This window comes from Mustela nigripes, chromosome 12 (assembly GCF_022355385.1).
Source record: "Mustela nigripes isolate SB6536 chromosome 12, MUSNIG.SB6536, whole genome shotgun sequence".
Lineage (NCBI taxonomy): Eukaryota > Metazoa > Chordata > Mammalia > Carnivora > Mustelidae > Mustela > Mustela nigripes.
The window spans coordinates 152,409,201-152,432,347 of NC_081568.1; positions in this window are offsets into that span (position 1 = coordinate 152,409,201).

A 23,147-nucleotide genomic window follows, 5' to 3' on the forward strand; every position below is an offset into this window, starting at 1 on the left:
AAAAAAAAAAAAAAAAAGAACAGAGTAGAGAGTCCAGATATGGACCTGCAACTCTATGGTCAAATATCTTCTACAAAACAGAAAAAAAAAAAAAAAGAAAGATCAAGTGGATAAAAGAAAGTGTCTTCAATAAATATGCTGGGGAAAATAGACAGCTATGTATAGAAGAATGAAACGTGACCATTACTTTACATCATACACAAAGATAAACTTGAAATGGATATCTATTAAAATTGTAGTGGAGAACATAGGCAGTAACATCTGTGTCATCAACCACAGAAACTTCTTTCAAGACATGTCTTCAAAGGCAAAGGAAAGAAAAGAGAAAATGAACTTTTGGAATTTCATCAAAATAAAAACTTCTGCACAGCAAAGAAAACAGTAAACAAGACAAAGAGGCAACCCACAGAATGGGAGAAAATATTCACAAATGAAATTACAGACAAAGGACTGATATCCAAAATCGATAAACTCAACTCAACTCAAACTGAACACTCAAAATACAGATAATCACATCAACAAATGGGCAGAAGACATGAACAGACACTTCTGCAATGAAGTCATATAAATGGCTAAGAGACATGTGAAAAAATGCTCATCACCTTTAGCCATCAGGGAGATTCAAATCAAAACCACATTGAGACACCACCTTTCACCAGTTAGAATGGCCAAAATTAACAAGAAAGTAAACAACATTTGTTGGAGAGGATGTGGAGAATGGGGATTCCTTTTATAGTGTTGGTGGGAATGCAAGTTTGTGCAGCCACTTCGGAAAACAATGCTGAGATTTCTTAAGAAACTAAAAATAGAGCTACCCAATGACCCTGCAATTGCACTACTGGGTATTTACCCCAAATATACAGATGTAGTGAAAATAAGGTCCATCTGTACCCCCAACATTCATAGCAGCAATGCCCACAATTGCCAAACTGTGGAAAGAGCCTCAATGCCCTTCAGTAGATGAAAGTGTAAGAAGATATGGTCCATATTTACTATGGAATTTTATGCCTCCATCTGAAAAGATGAATATCCCACTTTTGTATTAACATGTTGCATTAACATTAACAATCCTTAACAGGATTGGAGGAGATTATGCTGAGTGAAATAAGTCAAGCAGAGAGAATCAATTATCATATGGTTTCAATTACTTGTATAAGATAAGGAATAGCATGGAGGACATTAGGAGAAGGAAAGGAAAAGTGAATTGCAGGAAATCCGAGGGGGAGATGAAACATGAGATACTGTGAACTCCGAAAAACAAACTGAGGGTTTTGGAGGTGTGAGGAGTGGGGGATTAGGTGAGCCTGGTGCTGGGTATTACAGAGGGCACATATTGCATGGAGCACTGGGTGTTGTATATAAACAATGATTCTAGGAACACTGAAAAAATAAAATAACATTTAAAAAACCTTATTATCCACCTCTAATTTCAACTATGTATGCCATGCAAATTAAACCATATTTATGGCTGTTTGTCCAGGCAAGTTATAAATACATTTTTTTAGAAGTCTTACATTCTTTTCAGTATCAATATAGACTTTTTGGTATAAATTTTTATAACCGCACTACGAAAAATATGTCTCTAATCCTTACTATATATTATCTTGTTTTTTAAATGATAATCTTTAAATTTATATATCTATAGATTTCTTTAATATATTCAGATATATTCAGTTGGATATTGATCTTCTCTTGCTGGAACAAAATAATATTCTCTATATTTTTCTTTTTTAAAAAATATTATTTATTTTTGTCAGCATAACAGTATTTATTGTTTTTGCACCACACCCAGTGCTCCATGAAATCCGTGCCCGCTCTAATACTCACCATCTGGTTACCCCAACCTCCCACCCCCGCCCCTTCAAAACCCTCAGATTGTTTTTCTGAGTCCATAATCTCTCATGGTTCACCTCCCCTTCCAATTTTCCTCAACTCCCTTCTCCTCTCCGTCCCACCTTGTCCTCCATGCTATTTGCTATGCTCCACAAATAAGAGAAACCATATGATAATTGACTCTCTCTGCTTGACTTACTTCACTCAGCATAATCTCTTCCAGTCCCATCCATGTTGCTACAAAAATTTATGATGGAGGCATAATACTCCATAGTGTATATGGACCACATCTTCTTTATCCTTTTATGCCTCCTTATGGAGGCATAAAAAAGTTTCTGATGGAGGCATAACACTCCATAGTGTATATGGACCACATCTTCCTTATCCATTCATGCATTGAAGAGCATCTTGGTTCTTTCCACACTTTGTTGACCGTTGCCATTGCTGCTATAAACGTGGGGGTACAGATGGCCCTTCTTTTAACGACATCTGTATCTTTGGGGTAAATACCCAGTAGTGAAATGGCAGGGTCATTGGGAAGCTATTTTTTTAATTTCTTGAGGAATCTCCACACTGTTCTCCAAAGTGGCTGCAGCAACTTGCATTCCCACCAACAGTGGAAGAGGGTTCCCTTTCTCCACATCCCCTCCAACACATGTTTTTTCTGTCTTGCTAATTTTGGCCATTCTAACTGTTGTAAGGTGGTATCTCAATGTTGTTTTAATTTGAATCTCCCTGAGGACTAGTGATGATGAACATTTTTTCATGTGTCTGATAGCCATTTGTATGTCTTGGTTGGAGAAGTGTCTGTTCATATATTCTGCCCATTTTTTGATATGCTTGTCTGTTTTGTGTGTGCTGAGTTTGAAGAGTTCTTTATAGATGCTGGATATCAACCTTTTATCTGTACTGTCATTTGTAAATATCTTCTCCCATTCTGTGGGTTGCCTCTTTGTTTCTTTGACTGTTTCCTTTGTTGTGCAGAAGCTTTCAATCTTGATGAAGTCCCAAAAGTTCATCTTCGCTTTTGTTTCCTTTGCCTTTGGAGATACATCTTGAAAGAAGTTTCTGTGGCTGATATTGAAGAGGTTACTTCCTATGTTCTCCTCTACAGTTCTGATGGATTCCTGTTTCACGTTGAGATCTTTTATCCATTTTGAGTTTATCTTTGTGTATGGTGTAAGAGAATGGTCGAGTTTCATTCTTCTATATATAGTTGTCCAGTTTTCCCAGCATCATTTATGGAAGAGACTGTCTTTTTTCCTCTGTATATTTTTTCCTGTTTTGTCAAGGATTATTTGACCATAGAGTTGAGTGTCCATATCTGGGCTCTCTACTCTATTCCACTGGTCTATATGTCTGTTCTTATGCCAGTACCATGCTGTCTTGGTGACCACAGCTTTGTAGTAAAGCTTGAAATCAGGTAACGTGACACCCCCAGTTTTATTTTTGTTTTTCAACATTTTCTTAGTGAATTGGGGTCTCTTCTGATTCCATACAAATTTCTGGATTATTTCCTCCAGCTCTTTGAATAATACTGGTGGAATTTTGATCAGAACAGCATTAAAAGTATAGATTGTTCTAGGCAGTATAAACATTTTATCAATGTTTATTCTTCTTATCCAAGAGCAGGGAATGGACTTCCATCTTTTTGTGTCTTCTTTGATTTCTTTCATGAGTGTTCTGTAGTTCCTTGAATACAGATCCTTTACCTCTTTGGTTAGGTTTATTCCCAGGTATCTTATGTTTCTTGGTGCTATAGTAAGTGGAATCTATTCTCTAATTTCCCTTTCTGTATTTTCATTGTTAGTGTATAAGTAAGCCACTGATTTCTGTACATTGACTTTGTATCCTTCCATGTTGCTGAATTGCTGTATGAGTTCTAGTAATGTGGGGGTGGAGTCTTGTGGATTTTCCATATAAAGAATCATGTCATCTGCAAAGAGAGAGAGTTTGAATTCTTCATTGCCAATTTGGATACCTTTTGTTTCTCTTTGTTGTCTGATTGCTGTTGCTAGGACTTGTAATACTATGTTGAACAAGAGTGGTTTGATTGGGCAACCTTGTCGTCTTCCTGATCTAAATGGGAAGGCTGCAAGCTTTTTCCCATTGAGGATGATATTTGCTGCTGTGGGTCTTTCATAGATAGATTTGATGAAGTTCAAGAATGTTTCCTCTATCTCTATACATTGAAGCGTTTTGATTAGGTACAGATGCTGAATTTTGTCAAATGCTTTTTCTGCATCGATTGAGAGGACTATGTGGTTCTTCTCTCTTCTCATATTAATTTGTTCTATCACATTGATTGATTTGTGAATGTTGAAACATCCTTGTAGCCCGGGGATGAATCCCACTTGGTCATGGTGGATAATCTTTTTAATGTGCTATTGGATCCTGTTTGCTAGGATCTTGTTGAGAATCTTAGCATCCATATTCATTAATGATATTGGTCTGAAATTCTCCTTGTTGTTAGGGTCTTTGCCTGGTTTGGAGATCAGGGTAATGCTGGCTTCATAGAAAGAGTCAGGAAGTTTTCCTTCTGCTTCAATTTTTTGATCCAGCTTCAGGAGAATAGGTGTTAAGTCTTCTTTGAAAGTTTGGTAGAATTCTCCAGGGAATCCATCAGGTCCTGGGCTCTTGTTTTTTGGGAGGTTTTTGATCACTGCTTCAATCTGGTTACTAGATATCAGTCTATTCAGGTTGTCAATTTCTTCCTGATTCAATTTTGGGAGTTTATAGTTTTCCAGGAATGCATCCATTTCATCTAGGTTGCTTAGCTTATTGACATATAACTGTAGATAATAACCTCTGATGATTGTTTCTACTTCCTTGGTGTTAGTTGTGATCTCTCCCTTTTCATTCATAATTTTATGAATTTGCGCTTTCTCTCTTTTATTTTCCATGAGTGTGGCCAATGGTTTATCGATTTTATTGATTCTTTCAAAACACCAGCTTCTAGGTTCATTGATACATTCTACTGTATCTCTGGTTCCTACCTCATTGATCTCAGCTCTAATCTTGATGATTTCCCTTCTTATGTGTGGAGTTGGTTTGATTTGTTGTTGATTCTCCAATTCTTTAAGGTGTAGAGACAGCTGCTGTATTCTGGATTTTTCAATTTTTTTGAGGGAGGCTTGGATGGCTATGTATTTCTTCCTTAGAACCGCCTTTGTTGTATGCCATAGCTTTTGAACAGAAGCGTCTTCATTCTCATTGGTTTCCATGAATTGTTTCAGTTCTTCTTTGATCTCCTGGTTGATCCAAGCATTCTTAAGCAAGGTGGTCTTTAGCACCCAGGTGTTTGAGTTCCTCCCGAACTTTTCCTTCTGATTGAGCTCCAGTTTCAAAGCATTCTGATCTGAGATGTGCAGGGAATAATCTCAGTCCTGATTTGTGACCCAGTATGTGCTCTATTCTGGAGAAGGTTCCATGTGCACTGGAGAAGAATGAGTATTCTGTTGTTTTAAGATGGAATGTTCTGAACATATCTATGAGGTCCATCTGGTCCAATGTGTCATTCAATGCTCTTATTTCTTTATTGATTTTCTGCTTCAATTATTTGTCTATTTCTGATAGATGTGTGTTAAGGACTCCTAATATTAATGTATTCATATCAATATGACTCTTTATCTTGATTAACAGTTTTCTTAAGTAATTGGCTGCTCCCATATTGGGGGTAGAGATATTTACAATTGTTAGATCATCTTGGTGGATAGTCCCTTTGAGAACGATGTAGTGTCCTTCTGTATTTCTGACTACAGTCTTTAGTTTAAAATCTAATTTGTCTGAAATGAAAATCGCTACCCTGGCCTTCTTTTTTGGCCCATAGTCATGGAAGATGCTTCTCCATTCCTTCACTTTCAGTCTGGGTGTATCTTTAGGTTCAAAATGGGTCTCTTGTAGACAACATGTGGATGGTTCCTGTCGTTTTATCCAATTTGCAACCTTGTGCCGCTTTACAGGCACATTGAGGCCATTCACATTGAGAGTGATTATTGATAGATATGTTTTTATTGACATCATGTTACTTTTGAAGTCTTTCTTTCTTTATATTGTCTCTATATTTCTGTTCAATGCTATTCTTGGGCTTTTTCCTCTTTTATAGAACCCCCTTAATATTTCCTGCAGTATCAGCTTGGTATTTGCATAGTCTTTTAAGCCTTGCTGGTCTTGGAAACTCTTTCTCTCTCCAACCATTTTGAATGTCAGTCTTGCTGAATAAATTATTCTTGGCTGCATGTTCTTCTCATTCAGTGCCCTGAATATATCTTGCCAGCCCTTTCTGGCTTGCCAGGTCTCTGTGGACAGGTCTGATGTTATTCTGATGGGCTTTCCTCTGTACGTAAGGAGCTTCTTTGTCCTAGCTGCTTTCAAGAGATTCTGCTACAATTATAATACTTCATTCTTACTATTAGGTGTTTCGAGGACTTTTGAGAATCTGTAATGTTGGGGGGAAGCCGTTTGGCCTCTAGTACATGAACACTGGTTCCATTCAGGAGATTGGGAAAATTTTCATGAAGAACTTGTTCCACTATATCTTCTAGACTTCTTTCTTTCTCTCTCCTCCCCTTCAGGGATTCCAATAATTCTGACATTCGAACGTTTCATGACATCATTTATTTCCCTGATTCTGTTTTCGTGGCTTCTAAGCTGTTTGTTCCAGGCTTCCTCCTGATCTTTTCTCTCTATCTTTTTGTCTTCCAGATCACTAATTTTATCTTCTGTCTCAGTTCCTGTAGCTTTGAGAGAATTTAGATTAGATTGGAACTCATTGAGAGCATTGTGAAGCTCATCCCTGGTAGCTTTCAGCTCTTCCCTAATATTGAAAACATGATCTCTGGTCGTTTTCAATTTGGCCCTAATCAATTCTGTTTGGTCACCCATGGCTTTCTCCAACCTAGCTATTGCCTGGATAATTGTTAGCCTGAATTCTCTTTCTGACATATTGTCTAGGTTTGTAGCAGTTAGTTCTGTTGCAGAAGGCCCATCCACTGTATTTTTCTTCTGTTGGGCATTCCTCCTCCTAATCATTTTGGTGAGAGAAGGTTGAATGTGTGTAGCTGGATATATCCACTCTGGTGCAGTCAAGGTGCACCCTGGAATGCTTCTGAGCAATCAGGGATCCCCACCCAAATGAGAGGAAAAGAAAAGGAAAATAAAAGAGAGAGAGAGTGAGAGAGAGAGAGAGAGACAGGAACAAAAGGGAAGATAAAAGAGTAGTTTCAGCCCAAATGTGCCCCAAGGTAAGATTTATGAAGTATACAAAGAAAAACAGACAAACAAAAAGACTGATAAAAGTATATGACAAGAGAGAGAAAAAATTATATATATATATATATATATATATATATATATATATATATATGCAAATAAAGGAATAAACTCATCAAAAAGTACCCCGAGTGTAAGATTTATATACTATTAGGACAAACACAAAAACACAGAAATACTGGTGGAAGAAAAAGATGGGAGAGTGGTTGTAAATTCTCAGTGTGGGTGAGGAAGGTTGTTTTGATTCTTCCTGGGTGTACTTTTATATCTTTGTTAAAGGACTCAACTTTCCTAAGATAAAGGGGGATTTGGAATTGGTTTACCTATAGGGGTCGCATTGATTGGGGAAAGGGGATTACCTTCAAGTTTAACCCTATATGAATATTAGAAAACAGAAATTAAAAAATAAATGAACTAGACTAAACTAAACTAAAATTTAAAAAAAAAATGAAATTTAAAAATAGAAATGCAAAAGGAAAACACCTGAACAAAAAGTTCAGGTTAGAAAGTTATTACAGAATTTGATTTACTGGACATCTCACTGTGGCAGTAAATAGGTTAAAAAATTATCTATATAATAATAAAAAATTATCTATATAAAAAATGAGCTAGAATAGTGGGATCGAATTAATAATAAAAATTGACCTATGAAGTAGTGGTGGTTGTTCTCTTGTCTTTTTTTTTTTTTTTTTTTTCCTTTCCTGGTTGGTTTTCTAGTGGAGGGGCCTGCCAAGTGGGTTTTCAGTCAATGATGTTCTCTGAGTTAAGTCCTCCTGCCCCCCTCAAGGGGGTGGGCTCTGAGGAAACTGTTTTTTTTCAGGCTTTTGTTCTCTGGAGTTTTTATATTTGTTCACTCTTGTTTTTCTCTCTCGCCTTGACTGCTTTTGATGGTTTTTGTAGGTTTAGAGGAAAGCAAACTGCATCCTGACCTCCCCCTCAGTCTGGCTGCAGAGCCCAAATAAATCCCCCCTTGGCCACTGACAGAGCAGGTTCCCCGTTGTGGTCCCTAGGGACTCAGGATTTTTTGCTTGTACCCAAAACCATGGCAGCGGTGGCTGTCAGGGCAGTTCCAGACTGCCAGAGAGGTTCCAAGCAGTGATCTAACACTGAGATTTTCCCGCTGGCCCGGGCTGGGAGTGCCTGGTCTTTCTGGTCTGAGAGCACCCTGCTGGCGCCTGTGCACACCTCTCTCAGGTCTCTAATGGCATGGCAGGGCACTTGCATGGGGACTGCAAAAACTCTGTGTTTCTGTTGGCTGACGAGGCTCTCAGCCCCTCACAGGTGCCAGGCACCATGCACTCTCAGGTGCGCTGGTGGTTCAGGTGCGCACTCTCTCTGGCTCTGTACCAGGGGTGGTGGTCCTGGGTCTGGGGAATTAAACCCCTGACCCTAAAACCCCGATTCCTGCAGTTTCCCCCCGTGATCCTTTGCTCTTTTTGAGTGCTTTCTACCAGACTCCTGAGTTAATGCTGGTCCCCAGGCGCAGGGAGCTCTCGTATTGGGATATTACTTTGCAACGGGTCACCTCTGGTGGCTCTCTACCCCTTTTGTTTATCTTCTGATATCATACTGACTTTCCCACTCTGCTTTACCTTCCCACTAGTGTCTTCTGCTCTGGTAGAGATCCAGACGTGTATAATTCTGATCTCAGGCTGATTTCGTGAGTGATAGGAATTCTTTGGAAGGTAATCAGCTCACTTTAGGGCACAGGTTGAAAGGGCGCCTCCTCCTACTTCCCCGCCATCTTGTCTCAGTTTGTCACTTCTTAAACCACGCTCTTTTCTTGTAGAAAAAGAGGTAGATGACCCCCCTCTCCCATATCAGCAAACGTCAGAGAGTGTAGCATTGCAATGAGAAAACTTAAGATTTTTCTCGCAAAAAAGGGAGGGGTTAACTTAGACGAAATGAATTTGAAAAATATTCTCTTCCTTCTAAGCCTCCAAATTCACTACCATACTATGCTATTTATTAAACACTTTTTATTGGACCTGAAAGACCCCCCCCCCAGTCTTTAAATAATTAACTGCTCTTTTGTTGTGTAAGAGTACCCCTCCTCCCCTTGCAGTGAAAAGACCCTTCCCCCAGGGTTGAATTCAATGTAACTGCTCTTTTGCCTTTCTGTAACCACTTGGCTTTTAGGGCATGACACTTGATTCCTGTTTGAACAAGATACCCTCTCCTAATAGCAGGGGCATGGTCATGTAGGCAAGGGGGCTGCATGGTCACATAGGTCACGTAGACAGGATGCCTTTCTGCTGAGTAATAAGGTCAAGCTTCCCCTCTTTGTTTCCCCTTCCCGCCTTTCTCTTCGCGCGAGGGGGTCTTCCAGGGCCAATCCACTAACACCAAGTATGCCTTTTTCAAAAGTTCAAACTGTCCACCAATCAGTTGCGCCCCACCCAAAACTTGTTTGTACCTGTTTATAAAAACCCGGCACCACCACAGCCGGGTGTGCTCAGCTAGCAGGAGCTGCTGACCACCCGCAGGCGCGCGCTGACCACCCGCAGGCGCCTGCTTAACAATAAAGAACCTCTTGCTGATTGCATCCAGTGGCAGTGTTGGATTCTTGGGTAAGGGGATCCGCGGGTCTTTCAGACCAAATATTTTTTAGTTGGATTATGGGAGATAGAAGCAGAAAGAGTGATGTTTGCAACATTTTAAAAATAATAAAATTAATATAAAGTTATATAATTTAAAATGCATAGAAGAATAACATAAGGTGGTCAAATAAATGGCATAGATATCAGAAATGTAAGCTTTAATACAGTTTTCAAGAGAGAAGAAATTAATACTACCAGAAGCATTTGCTATTGCAGTAATCATACATACACCATTCAAACTGCTCCCTATAGAAATGGTAAAGTTTGTTCCTGGAGAAGAAATACTGATTAACTATGAGAAACACTCTAAAGCATAAAGTAGCATGTGAGTTACAGAATGAGACAAACTAATATAAACTTAAATGAGTTCTTTTATTTATTTTGGAATGATATTCTTGACTTCTCTTATTCTTAGTAATTTTCAACCTGTAAAAAGAAAACAAAACAACAAAACAAAGCAAAACAAAACAAACTTACAATATGGCTAGAGTTGTGTATGCATAGGGTAAGATTAGGAATATAAATTTCTTGATTCTTCCAGGCTCATGGTATGTGCTTATTAATCGTTGCTGTTAAATAACTTCCTTTTTTTCAAGAATTTATTTATTTATTTAGGGAATAGGTGTGGAGGAGCAGATGGAGACAGAGAGAATCTCAGGCAGACTCTTTGCTGAACACAGAGCTTTATGCAGGACATGGTCCCTGGGAGCTGAAATCAAGTCAGATGCTTAACCAACTGAGCCAACCAGACACCCCTAACTTCTTTAAATTACACATTTAATATCATGGTTGTTTAAATTTTGTTTCCATTTAAATTCTATCAAGTATATGTGAAATTTGTTTTTATTTCTCAGTTCTTACATCTGTTCAAAAAATTAAATTATCTTCTTAATTTATTTTATCTGCCTTTGGTGAGGCATATTATCCTGATTCAAAGGCTGCTTGCATCCATTTTGGTCACATAGTGTTGATTGAAAACATGCTTTAGTAAAACTGTGGCTTAGCTAGTAATTTTCAAGAACAAAAAGAAATATATATAGATCAGAGCCATTTTGAAATACAGGGAGACAGAATTAAACTTAAATAATTTTAAGTAACTGGAAAAGAAAATAGGTGGTTTTCATCTTTTTTGTTTCATTGAAGTATAAGTGAGATACGATATTACATTAGTTTCAGATGTGCAACATCAACATTTGTAACATAGAAAAATGATCCATAATTAAATCTATTTGTATTTGTCACCATACAAATTTGCATTTTTTCATGCAGTGAGAACTCCAAGATTTAAGTTTTTAGCTACTTTCAAATTCAAAGTACACTATTATTAGCTGCACTCTCCATGCTGTGGATTATATCTGCATGTCTGAATCATTTTATAGCTGGAAGTTTGTACTAGTTGATCTCCTTCACCCATTTTGACAATTTCAAACCCCCTTCCATATAGCAAAAACAATCTGTTTTTTAATGTATCAATTTTCTTTTGTTTGGTTTTGATTCTAGATTTAAATGAAATAACATAGTCTTTCTTTGTCTGACTTATTTAACTTATGATAGTACTTCTGAAGCTTTTTCATTTTGTCACAAGTGGAAATATTTTATTCCTTGTATTATTATTATACCATATATATGTATATATGTATTTATACATATACATGTTTATATATCCCTCTTTATATACCTATACATAAACAGATATATATGCATTACATGTTTTTATCTCTCTATATATCACACATGTGCACACACACACACACACACATATATATATATAGAGAGAGATTTTAAATATTTTATTTATTTGGGGGCGCCTGGGTAGCTCAGTGGGTTGGAGCCTCTGCCTTTGGCTTGGGTCGTGGTCTCAGGGTCCTGGGATCGAATCCCGCCTCGGGCTCTCTGCTCGGCGGGGAGCCTGCTTCCTCCTCTCTCTGCCTTCCTCTCTGCCTACTTCTGATCTGTCTCTGTCAAGGAAATGAATAAAAAATCTTTTAAAAAAAAGAATGGATTAGGCCTGATTTAAATATTTTATTTATTTGTTTGACAAGGAGAGAGAGTATAAGCAAAAAGGCAGACAGAGGGAGAGGGAGAACCAGGCTTCCTACTAAACAGAAAGCCCAACACAGTAATCAATCACAGGACCCTGGAATCTTGACCTGAGTGGAAGTAAGACACTTAACTAACTGAGCCTCCAGGTGTCCCATATATATACATTCATATATATAAATCATGTGTATATATATGTGTATATATATACAGATATATATATATACATAATTGATAAATATACACATGTAAGTGTTTGCAAATATATCCTCTATATATGTGTATGCGTATGCACATACATGTATATATGTATACACATTCATATGTATGTGTGTATACATATATATGTGTGCATGTATACACACACACACACACACACACACACACACACACACATGCCACATCCTCTTTATGCATTTATCCAACAATAGACATTTACTCATCCATAGACTTTTCAGGTTTCTTTAATATCTTAGCTATTGTAAATAAGGTACTGAACGGGGAGTCCATATATCTTTTTATATTAGTGTTTATCTTCTTCTTGGATAAATACTCAGTAGAATTTCTGGATCATATTGTAGTTCTCTTTTTAATTTGGGGTGGAGAAACTTCATAGTGTTTTCCATACTGGCTGTACCAATTTATTATCCTGCCAACAGTGCATGAGGATTCCCTTTTTACAACATCCTCACATGCATCTGTTGTTTTATTTTTATTTTTTGTTCTTTTTGAAAATGACCCTTCTGCAAAGTGTCAGGTGATATTTATGTGGCTTTGATTTGCATTTCACTGATGATTAGTGATGTTGAGCATCTTTTTTTTTTAATTTTTTCAATTTATTTATTTTCAGAAAACAGTATTCATTATTTTTTTCACCACACCCAGTGCTCCATACAATCTGTGCCCTCTATAATACCGACCACCTGGTACCCCAACCTCCCACCCCCCCGCCACTTCAAATCCCTCAGATTGTTTTTCAGAGTCCATAGTCTCTCGTGATTCACCTCCCCTTCCAATTTACCCCAACTCCCTTCTCCACTCTAACACCTCTTGTCCTCCATGATATTTGTTATGCTCCACAAATAAGTGAAACCATATGATTATTGACTCTCTCTGCTTGACTGATTTCAATCAGCATAATCTCTTCCAGTCCCATCCATGTTGCTACAAAAGTTGGGTATTCATCCTTTCTGATGGAGGCATAATACTCCATAGTGTATATGGCCCACATCTTCCTTATCCATTCGTCCCTGAAGGGCATCTTGGTTCTTTCCATAGTTTGGCGACCGTGGCCATTGCTGCTATAAACATTGGGGTACAGATGGCCCTTCTTTTCACGACATCTGTATCTTTGGGGTAAATACCCAGGAGTGCAATTGCAGGGTCATCATCAAAATCAAAAGCTTCTGCACAGCAAAGGAAACAATAAAAAAAAAAAAAAAGAGGCAACCCATGGGATGGGAGAAGATATTTCCAAATGACAGTACAGACAAAAGGTTGATATCCAGGATCTATAATGAACACCTCAAACTCAACACACACGAAACAGGTAAACATATCAAAAAATGGGCAGAAGATATGAACAGACACTTCTCCAATCAAGACATACAAATGGCTATCAGACACATGAAAAAATATTCATCATCATTAGCCCTCAGGGAGATGTTGAGCATCTTTTATTGAGCCTCTTGGCCAATTGTATGTATTTATTGAAACACCTCCATTCAGATTCTCTGCAAATTTTTCAAATTGGGTATCATTTGCTTTTTTGTTAGTGAGTTGTAGGAGTCCCTTATGTACTTTAGGTGTTCATATATTGTCACATAAAGATTTGCAAATATTTCTCTTATTTAGTAGGTTGCCATTTGTTTTGTTGTAGGTTTCCTTTGCTGTGCAGAAGTACTTTAGTTTGATAGAGTTCTATTTATTTTGCTTTTGTTACCATTACTTCTAATGTTACAGAGTTTAGAACCTATGTTCTCTTCTAGGAGTTTATAGTTTCAGGTCTTACATTTCAGTCATTTATCAATTTTGAGTTAATTCTGTGTGTAGTGTAAGATAAAGTTTCAATTCACTCTTTTGCATGTTGCTGTTTAGTTCTGCCAACACTCATTTATTGAGGATGTTGCCCTTCTTTCCATCTCATATTTTTGAATGATTTTCCATAAATTAATTGATCATGTGCATTGGGTTTATTTTTGGTCTCTCATCTTCTTTTGCATATTGACTTTAATGTGTGCATGTGTGTGTGTGCGTGTGTGTGTATGTTTACCAATAGATTCGTGTAGTTTTCCTATGTAAATAAGGCTATTTCAAATTGATAGCACATTAAATTCAACATATTTTAAGGCTTTATTTTTATACTCCTCACAAAATTAATTATTTTTATATATATATTTTAATTTTTTTTATAAGCATATAATGTATTATTAGCTCCAGAGGTACAGGTCTGTGAATCGCCAGGTTTACACACTTCACAGCACTCACCATAGCCCATACTCTCCCCAATGCCCATTACCCCACCACCCTCTACCTACCCTCCACCCCACAGCAACCCTCAGCTTGTTTTGTGAGATTAAGAGTCTCTTAAGGTTTGTCTCTCTCCTTATCCCATCCTGTTACCTTAATTCTTTTCCTACCCCTCAACCCCCCCACATTACATCTCCACTTCCTCATTCAGGGAGATCATATTATAGTTGTCTTTCTCTGATTGGCTTATTTTGCTAAGCATAATACCCTCTAGTTCTATCCAAGTCATCACAAATGGCAAGATTTCATTTCTTTTGATGGCTGCATAGTATTCCATTGTGTGGAATACTCTTCTTTATCATTCATCTGTTGATAAACATTTAAGTTCGTTCCATAGTTTGGCTTTTGTGGACATTACTGCTATAAACATTCAGGTGCACATGCCACTTCGGATCACTACATTTGCATATTTCTGGTAAATATTCAGTAGTGCAATTGCTGGATCGTAGGGTAGCTCTATTTTCAATTTTTTGAGGAATCTCCAACCCAGGACTGATAAAGAGTCCATTGCTTTGTCAAAATCTCTCATCATGGAGAACAAAACCACGTGCATAAAACACTTATTTCCTATGTAATTGGAAGCCCTTCCCTAAAAATGCCTAAAAGAAAAGATAATTACCTAACACAACCACATTTCCTAAAGTTCTGAGAGGAACTGAAGTGAAACACTTAAAAAGACAAAATAAAGGACTAAGTAAATACTTGTGACAGAGTGGGGTAAGACATAATGGAAAAAAAAGTTCTCTCTTCTTAGACTGGAATTTCTCTGGTGGAGAAAATCATCACACTCTTTAATATAAACTTAAGCCTCACTAAAACAAAAATTACTTTTTATAGATGACTGAAATGACTGAAACTGCCACTGGTCTTTTATTGGCCCCTTCATTTGAACTGAGCAATTATATAACCTGCGTCCTCACTATCAAGCAGCATCTCATCACTAAATACCTTAAATCACTCTTAAACTCTAAATAATTATTCTAACTTCACAATTTCAGTTCCTTCATTTGAACATTTATTTCCTTGTCCTGAATGAGTTACATCTCACTTCTTTGACCATTTTATTATACTTTAGCCACCTCCCAAACCAACAGATAGTCTTGCCATATTTTTTTAAGGTCTGATTACAACAAATTGATTGGGTTGGTTGGGGTTCCCATTAGTATTCCTGTAGGATGTGAAGACTCTATAAATATTTTCATCCTGATTATTACTTTTTGTCCTGTGAGGAGTTTGTGCCCCTCTTCTCTCATGTGGGATCACCAACTCATTGGCAAAAATCTAAAGTCAGACTATAATAACCCCACCTCAGTCTTAAAAAAAAATGCTGGACAACCACTTAGTCTAGAGCTTAGAAAATCCTGGTCTTCATATAATTTTAACAGTATTGCAATGGAGTTTCTTTAGTGTTTAAATCTAAAAGAATTGGAAGAGTTAAAATCAGGGCTATATAGCTTCTTCAATTTCAAAGAAAAAAACCTACCTGAAGCCCAAAGTCAAAGAAAGTAGGAATATGCATTATTCACTCTTTGAATAATCCCTTATCCTCACCTATGTCCTCTCTTCTTCTGTCCCTCCCTCATATTTCTTCCTCCTTCTCTCTTGATTCATCTCTCAATATCTCTGCCTTTGTTTTTAATTACTCATCAATCTCAGGTCTCCCACATCTTTCAGTATACCCTTCATAATGACCTTTCTGAATTTGTTGCTATTTATAACCTTTTTCATTATCTTTTTCATTTTCCTCCAAATCTTCTTGCCATTTTCCCTTTCCCATCCCAAATCTTACCTTTCTGCTTTAAAGTGTTGCAAACAGAATATTTATATTTTTTTATTTTTTTATTATTTATAAAGGTTTTATTTATTAATTTGAGAGAGATAGGGGGAAAAAAAGAGGGAGAACACAAAGGGAGAATCTAACTCCCCCCTGAGCAGAAACCCCAATTCAGGGTTCCATTCCAGGGCCCTGAGATCATGACCTGAGCTGAACACAGATGCTTGACTGACTGAGCGACCCAGGGACCCTGCAAACAGAATTTTTTTAAATCTTTGTTCATTGAATAAAATTTTAAATTCTTATATATTTTATGAATCATTATAATTGAGTATTTTATATTTCTCACTCTAAGGAAAATATCCAAGTGTTTGTATATGGGAGCTCTTTTTTAAAAATTTTATTATCAGTCATTTAGTGATCAGAAAATGGTTCTTTTTATGCCTAATATTAATAAATTCCCATATTAAAAGGTAAGGATATAGATACACAATTCAAGCAATTTACTCTTCCACCAGAATCTCTGAACTGAAATAGCATACTTTACCTCCAGAAAGCTTTTATGTCATACCGTACCTTCACACTCACTAAGCAATATAAATGCAAAGAGCTAACTTTCTAAAGCTGCATATATATGGCACTAATAGATGAATGATTCCAATAATGTGATTATTTGGCATTATGCAAACAATATATCCAATCAATTGAATGAATCTTTCTAACTTCATTATAACCCTCAGCATTGTACTACCAGATCCACCGAGATATGTTTCCTCTTATTTATGGTAACACTAGATTACTTTCTTCAAAAGATCTGACACTGAATCTTCTCAGAAATTTTGAGAAGGAAAATGCACACAGGGATAGAGGGACAGAGAGAGAGAGAGAGAACCTTAAGCAGCCTCCACCCCCAGTGTTGATCTCAATGTGTGGCTCAATCTAACAACCCTGAGATCATGAGATGAAATCAAGAGTTGGACACTTAACCAACTGAGCCATGCAGATGCCCCTGCAATTTCTCTGAATTAACCCACATGACACCAGCAACAGGATGCAAATAAAAACCACTTGTGTTACACTGAGTCACCGATTTTCTGTCATAACAGATGCTTCTGCAGACTGAATCACTCACCAAGTATGATCCCAAATGTACATTTGTATATCCAGTGTTCTGTAGCGTCTTTCAATTGAGTCCATCCCCAAGTTGGAATTTAAGAATACTAGACATTCTTGTGTCATTTCTGGATCATTCTCGCCAAGATCAAAACTATGTTATCATGTTCTTAGGGTGATATGGATCACCTAGATTAATCCCAGATTTCTATGTTCACTAAACCAAGCAGCTACTTAATAACAATAAAAAAATGGCATTTTCCACACATTCAAAATGTTGCACATATTTGAATATGGTTAATAGAGTCAGAAATGAAAAGTTAACATTAATAAAATTTTTAAAAAATGTTTTGCAAAAATTTACAAAAACAAAGCTGTCATCATCAAGACAGCATGGTACTGGCACAAAAACAGACCCATAGATCAATGGAACAGAATAGAGAGCCCAGAAATAGACTCTCAACTCTATGGTCAACTAATCTTCGACAAAGCAGGAAAAAATGTCCAATGGAAAAAAGACAGCCTCTTCAATAAGTGGTGCTGGGAAAATTGGACAGCCACATGCAGAAAAATGAAATTGGACCATTTCCTTACACCACACACGAAAATAGACTCAAAATGGATGAAGGACCTCAATGTGCGAAAGGAATCCATCAAAATCCTTGAGGAGAACACAGGCAGCAACCTCTTCAACCTCAGCCGCAGCAACATCTTCCTAGGAACAACGCAAAAGGCAAGGGAAGCAAGGGAAAAAATGAACTATTGGGATTTCATCAAGATCAAAAGCTTTTGCACAGCAAAGGAAACAGTTCACAAAACCAAAAGACAACTGACAGAATGGGAGAAGATATTTTCAAACGACATATCAGATAAAGGACTAGTGTCCAGAATCTATAAAGAACTTAGCAAACTCAACACCCAAAGAACAAATAATCCAATCAAGAAATGGGCAGAGGACATGAACAGACATTTCTGCAAGGAAGACATCCAGATGGCCAACAGACACATGAAAAAGTGCTCCATATCACTCGGCATCAGGGAAATACAAATCAAAACCACAATGAAATATCACCTCACACCAGTCAGAATGGCTAAAATCAACAAGTCAGGAAATGACAGATGCTGGCGAGGATGCGGAGAAAGGGGAACCCTCCTACACTGTTGGTGGGAATGCAAGCTGGTGCAACCTCTCTGGAAAACAGCATGGAGGTTCCTCAAAATGTTGAAAATAGAACTGCCCTATGACCCAGCAATTGCACTATTGGGTATTTACCCTAAAGATACAAACGTAGTGATCCAAAGGGGCACGTGTACTCGAATGTTTATAGCAGCAATGTCCACAATAGCCAAACTATGGAAAGAACCTAGATGTCCATCAACAGATGAATGGATCAAGAAGATGTGGTATATATACACAATGGAATACTATGCAGCCATCAAAAGAAATGAAATCTTGCCATTTGCAACAACATGGATGGAACTAGAGCGTATCATGCTTAGCGAAATAAGTCAAGCAGAGAAAGACATGATATGAGGAAGTGGTGTTGCAACATGGGGGCTTAAGTGGGTACGAGAAAAATCAATGAAAGAAGATGGGATTGGGAGGGAGACAAACCATAAGTGACTCTTAATCTCACAAAACAAACTGAGGGTTGCTGGGGAGAGGGGGTTTGGGAGAAGGGGGTGGTATTATGGACATTGGGGAGGGTATGTGCTTTGGTGAGTGCTGTGAAGTGTGTAAACCTGGTGATTCACAGACCTGTACCCCTGGGGATAAAAATATATGTTTATAAATGCTTCTAAAAAAATAAATAAACAAGCAAACAAATAAATAAATAAATAAATAAAATCTTTTCGAAAATTGTAAAAAAAAAAATTTACAAAAACACAGAGTGATTTTCCTGCTCATGAACACAGACTTTTACTTTTCTTTCTTTTTTTTTTTTCTTTCCATAAGCTTTCAGATAAAATTAGTTAAGGCTAAGACATAAAACTAGGAAATAAAATAGTCAATGCAGACTTTGTTTTCCGGAAATATTCCCTAAGGACTTCTTTGTTTTCCCCCTTCCACTCATCTTCAATCCAAGTTGTTTCTGTCACTGGAAAAGCAGTCCTAATTCACCTTCATGAAAATTGCACCTCCTTCCCTGCCATAGTTTCATCCTCCACCAACTCTAAGGTAACCTCCAACTTCTCAAAGGAGAGGACACTATCATAAACAGGATGTAGAATTCATACTTTCTTTTATTTGACGTCTTATTAAATGTTCCCTCTTAACTCCTCTGTTGTCTGAATGATTTCTGGCTAACTCTCGGGTCTTGGTGAGATTTTCACTGAGTTATAGGTTATAGTTGTCTTGTTTTCTCTAAATTTCATGTAATACACCATATACCCACTGCCAGTAATCTGGAGCTGGTTCATACTGAATCAAAATTTCAAGAATTTTGAAAGTTGGCTGTAGGCCATTAGTAGTTTAAAATTGTCCATGGTAGAAGTACTTAAACCATGAGGACTGAAAAACACTTCAAATCAGATCTTTTGTTTGTTTTATCTTAGGTTTTTTTTTTCTTTACTTTTTGTGAGCTACTTGATCAGCATATCACTGTCTATATCCATAGCTTGAAAGAGATGCACTATTTCTTCTATGAAATAAGTGCCCTTCTGAAATTCACTTCTTGAAGATACCTCTAATGGAAAGTTGTGAAGTTTAAAATTTCATATTTCTTTTATACTTCATCTTCCCCCCCAACCCCACACTCTGCCACACACATAGGCACAGGAACACAACACTGCCTAAATGTTTCTGACCAATAGAGTTCTGAGACTCTCCTTTTGTCTAGCCACTGTGAGATCTCTAACAGTGAAAACCCATCTACATAAGCTAAAAACAGCATACTTTTGTCTTTAATAATATAATCACCCTGATGCCAATACCACATCTAATGTCTAAAAACAAAACAAGACAATACAAAACATAAAGCTGCCAATAGTTTTGAAAAGAGTATTAAGCAATACATTTTTAAAATATTTTATTTATTTATTTGGGATAGAAAGACAGAGAGCATAATCATGAGCTGTGGGAAGAGGCAGAGGATAAAGGAGAAGCAGATTACCCACTGAGCAAGAAGTCTGATGTGAGGCTAAATCCCCACAACCTGAGTTCATGACCTGTGCTGAAGGCAGGCACTGACGTGACTGAACCACCCTGGTGCCCCTTAACAAGACAGTTAGACAAAACATACAGTAAATACAGTAAAAACTGTACCCACATACCCACGAGGCTCAAATAATTCCAAACATCAGAGGCAAAGATGAATAAATTGTAATGGGACATCATAATAAAATCTCTTAAATAAGTGTTAAGAATACAATATTAAAGCACTGAGGGAGAATAAAAACATATGTATAGAACAAAAGGAGTAAGAATTACAGGAGACATCAAAAGCAGTGCAAACCATCAGGGAATGGACAGATAACTACAGATTACATAAAGAAAAAATGTAGCAACCAGGAATTATATATGCAGAAAAAACAACTAAAAAATGAAGGTATGCTAACAAAAATGCCAGAGTGAGAATTCATGAAAATAAATGTTACTTACATAAAAGCAATACAAACATGGGCAATTTTTTCTGAATCAACTTTTTCAGAATTCTAGAAATTAAAGAAGGGTTTTCAGCAATCTGGAGACCATCCGTTCAATAAGACATACTGAATCTCAGTTAAATTAGTGAACACTGTGGACTTTTAATTTGTCTGTCCATATACCCTCTTATCCTTGAAGACCATTATCTCAATTATGGTACAAAACAGGAACTGAGCAGCCACTGGAGGGAAAGACAATGTTGGATTTTCTTCAAAGCCTCATTCTCAGACCCAGATAATTTACATTATTGAATTGGTTTATTTTCTGGAAGACCTCACTAGCACAATTGTTTTGTTTTTGTCTTGTTTTTGTATCTGACAAACCACTCATCCAGTACAAATAAGCCTCAGGGCATTTGAGGAAAAAAAAATCAAAAGCAATTGTTGAATATCATGGTTTTCTAAAACAATATATAATACTTGGGGAGAGGGGAATTGGCTATCCAAAATGGCTAAAAAGAAAATGTGGATAATGAGATATCCATAGCATATTTTGAAAAACTCTAACATATTCCTGGGAATAATGAAGATCATGTTTATTCACAAGGCTATATTCATTCCCAGAGTTGTGTTCTTGCTGAGGAATTACATGAGAGGGCCCTAAGCTAATACTGAGGCTCAACAGAGGCAGGAAGTGAAGGCTGATGTGGATTTGTACACTGCCAGAACAAATATTAAAAGCATGTCCCAACATGCAAACTGAGGCCCCTGGCAAATATTGAGAGACTAACTAGCTGTTAAAGGAAACCCTATAAATCATAAGCTGACTTATGATCTTATTGAGTAGAGACATCATTGGCCACATATGACGAGGAAAACAGACTTTACAAAGTTAATTCAAGAAAGCCACCAAAATAATAATAATAATAATAACAATAGCAACAATAAACGTTAGGGACAGGGAAACATATGATGTCCAATTATACCACACTGTATTATTTAAAATTCTTGTTTTCAACTGAAGTCATTAATTATGAAAAGAAATAAGGAGTTATGAATCAGTCACAGGGGGGAAAATTTCTACAGAACTATCTCTGAGGAAGTCCCCCTTTTAGAATTACTAGATAAATAATTTAAATAGGCTATCCTAAATATGTTCAGAGAACTAAAGGGAATCATGTATCAGAAACTACAGAACAGTATGGGGATGATATCTGACCAAAGAGAAAATATCAGCAAAGAGGTAAGTATTAATAAATAAATAAATAAAAATAGAATCAAATAAAAATTCTAGAGATTAAAGTACAATAACTAAAACATTACTGGAGGGGAACAATTATAGTTGATTAAGAAGAGTGAGCAAACTTGAAGATTTGGTCCATTGAATGAACAAAAAGAAAAGAAAAGAAAGTAAAATGAACAGCATCCTGCTTGCATGATCATCCTGCTTGCAGGATGCTATCAAGTGTACTGATAAAATAAATTTCCTAGGAAAGGGGAAAGAAAGAGACAGAAATAATATTTGGAAAAATAGCCAAGCTCTTCTCAAAATTGACAAAAAACATTAACCAACACAATCATGGTCAGTAAGCTCCAACTTGGATATCCTTAATAAGATATACATGTAGACATACTAAAACTAAATTATCAAAAGCCAAAGAGAGAATTTTAAAATCAGAGAGATAAAAGAAACTTGTGACATACTTGGGTATGTCCCCACATCCCCTCCCCAATTATCAGTGGATATCTCAGCATAAATCTCACAGGTGTGGAGAGAATGGGGTGATATAAAATGGCTATCAGACACATGAAAAAATGCTCATCATCACTAGCCCTCAGGGATATTCAAATTAAAACCACATTGAGATATCACCTTACACCACTTAGAATGGCCAAAATTAACAAAACAGGAAACAACATCTGTTGGAAGGGATATGGAGAAAGGGGAACCCTCTTCCACTGTTGGTGGGAATGCAAGGTGGTGCAGCCTCTTTGGAGAACAATGTGGAGATTCCTCAAGAAATTAAAAATAGAACTTCCCTATGACCCTGCCATTGCACTCCTGGGTATTTACCCCAAAGATACAGATATCGTGAAAAGAAGGGCCATCTGTACCCCAATGTTTATAGCAGCAATGGCCACAGTCGCCAAACTATGGAAAGAACCAAGCTGCCCTTCAACGGATGAATGGATAAGGAAGATGTGGGCCATATACACTATGGAGTATTATGCCTCCATCAGAAAGGATGAATACCCAACTTTTGTAGCAACATGGACAGGACTCGAAGAGATTATGTTGAGTGAAATAAATCAAGCATAGAGAATCAATTATCATAGGGTTTCACTTATTTGTGGACATAACAAATATCATGGAGGACAAGGGGTGTTAGAGAGGAGAAGGG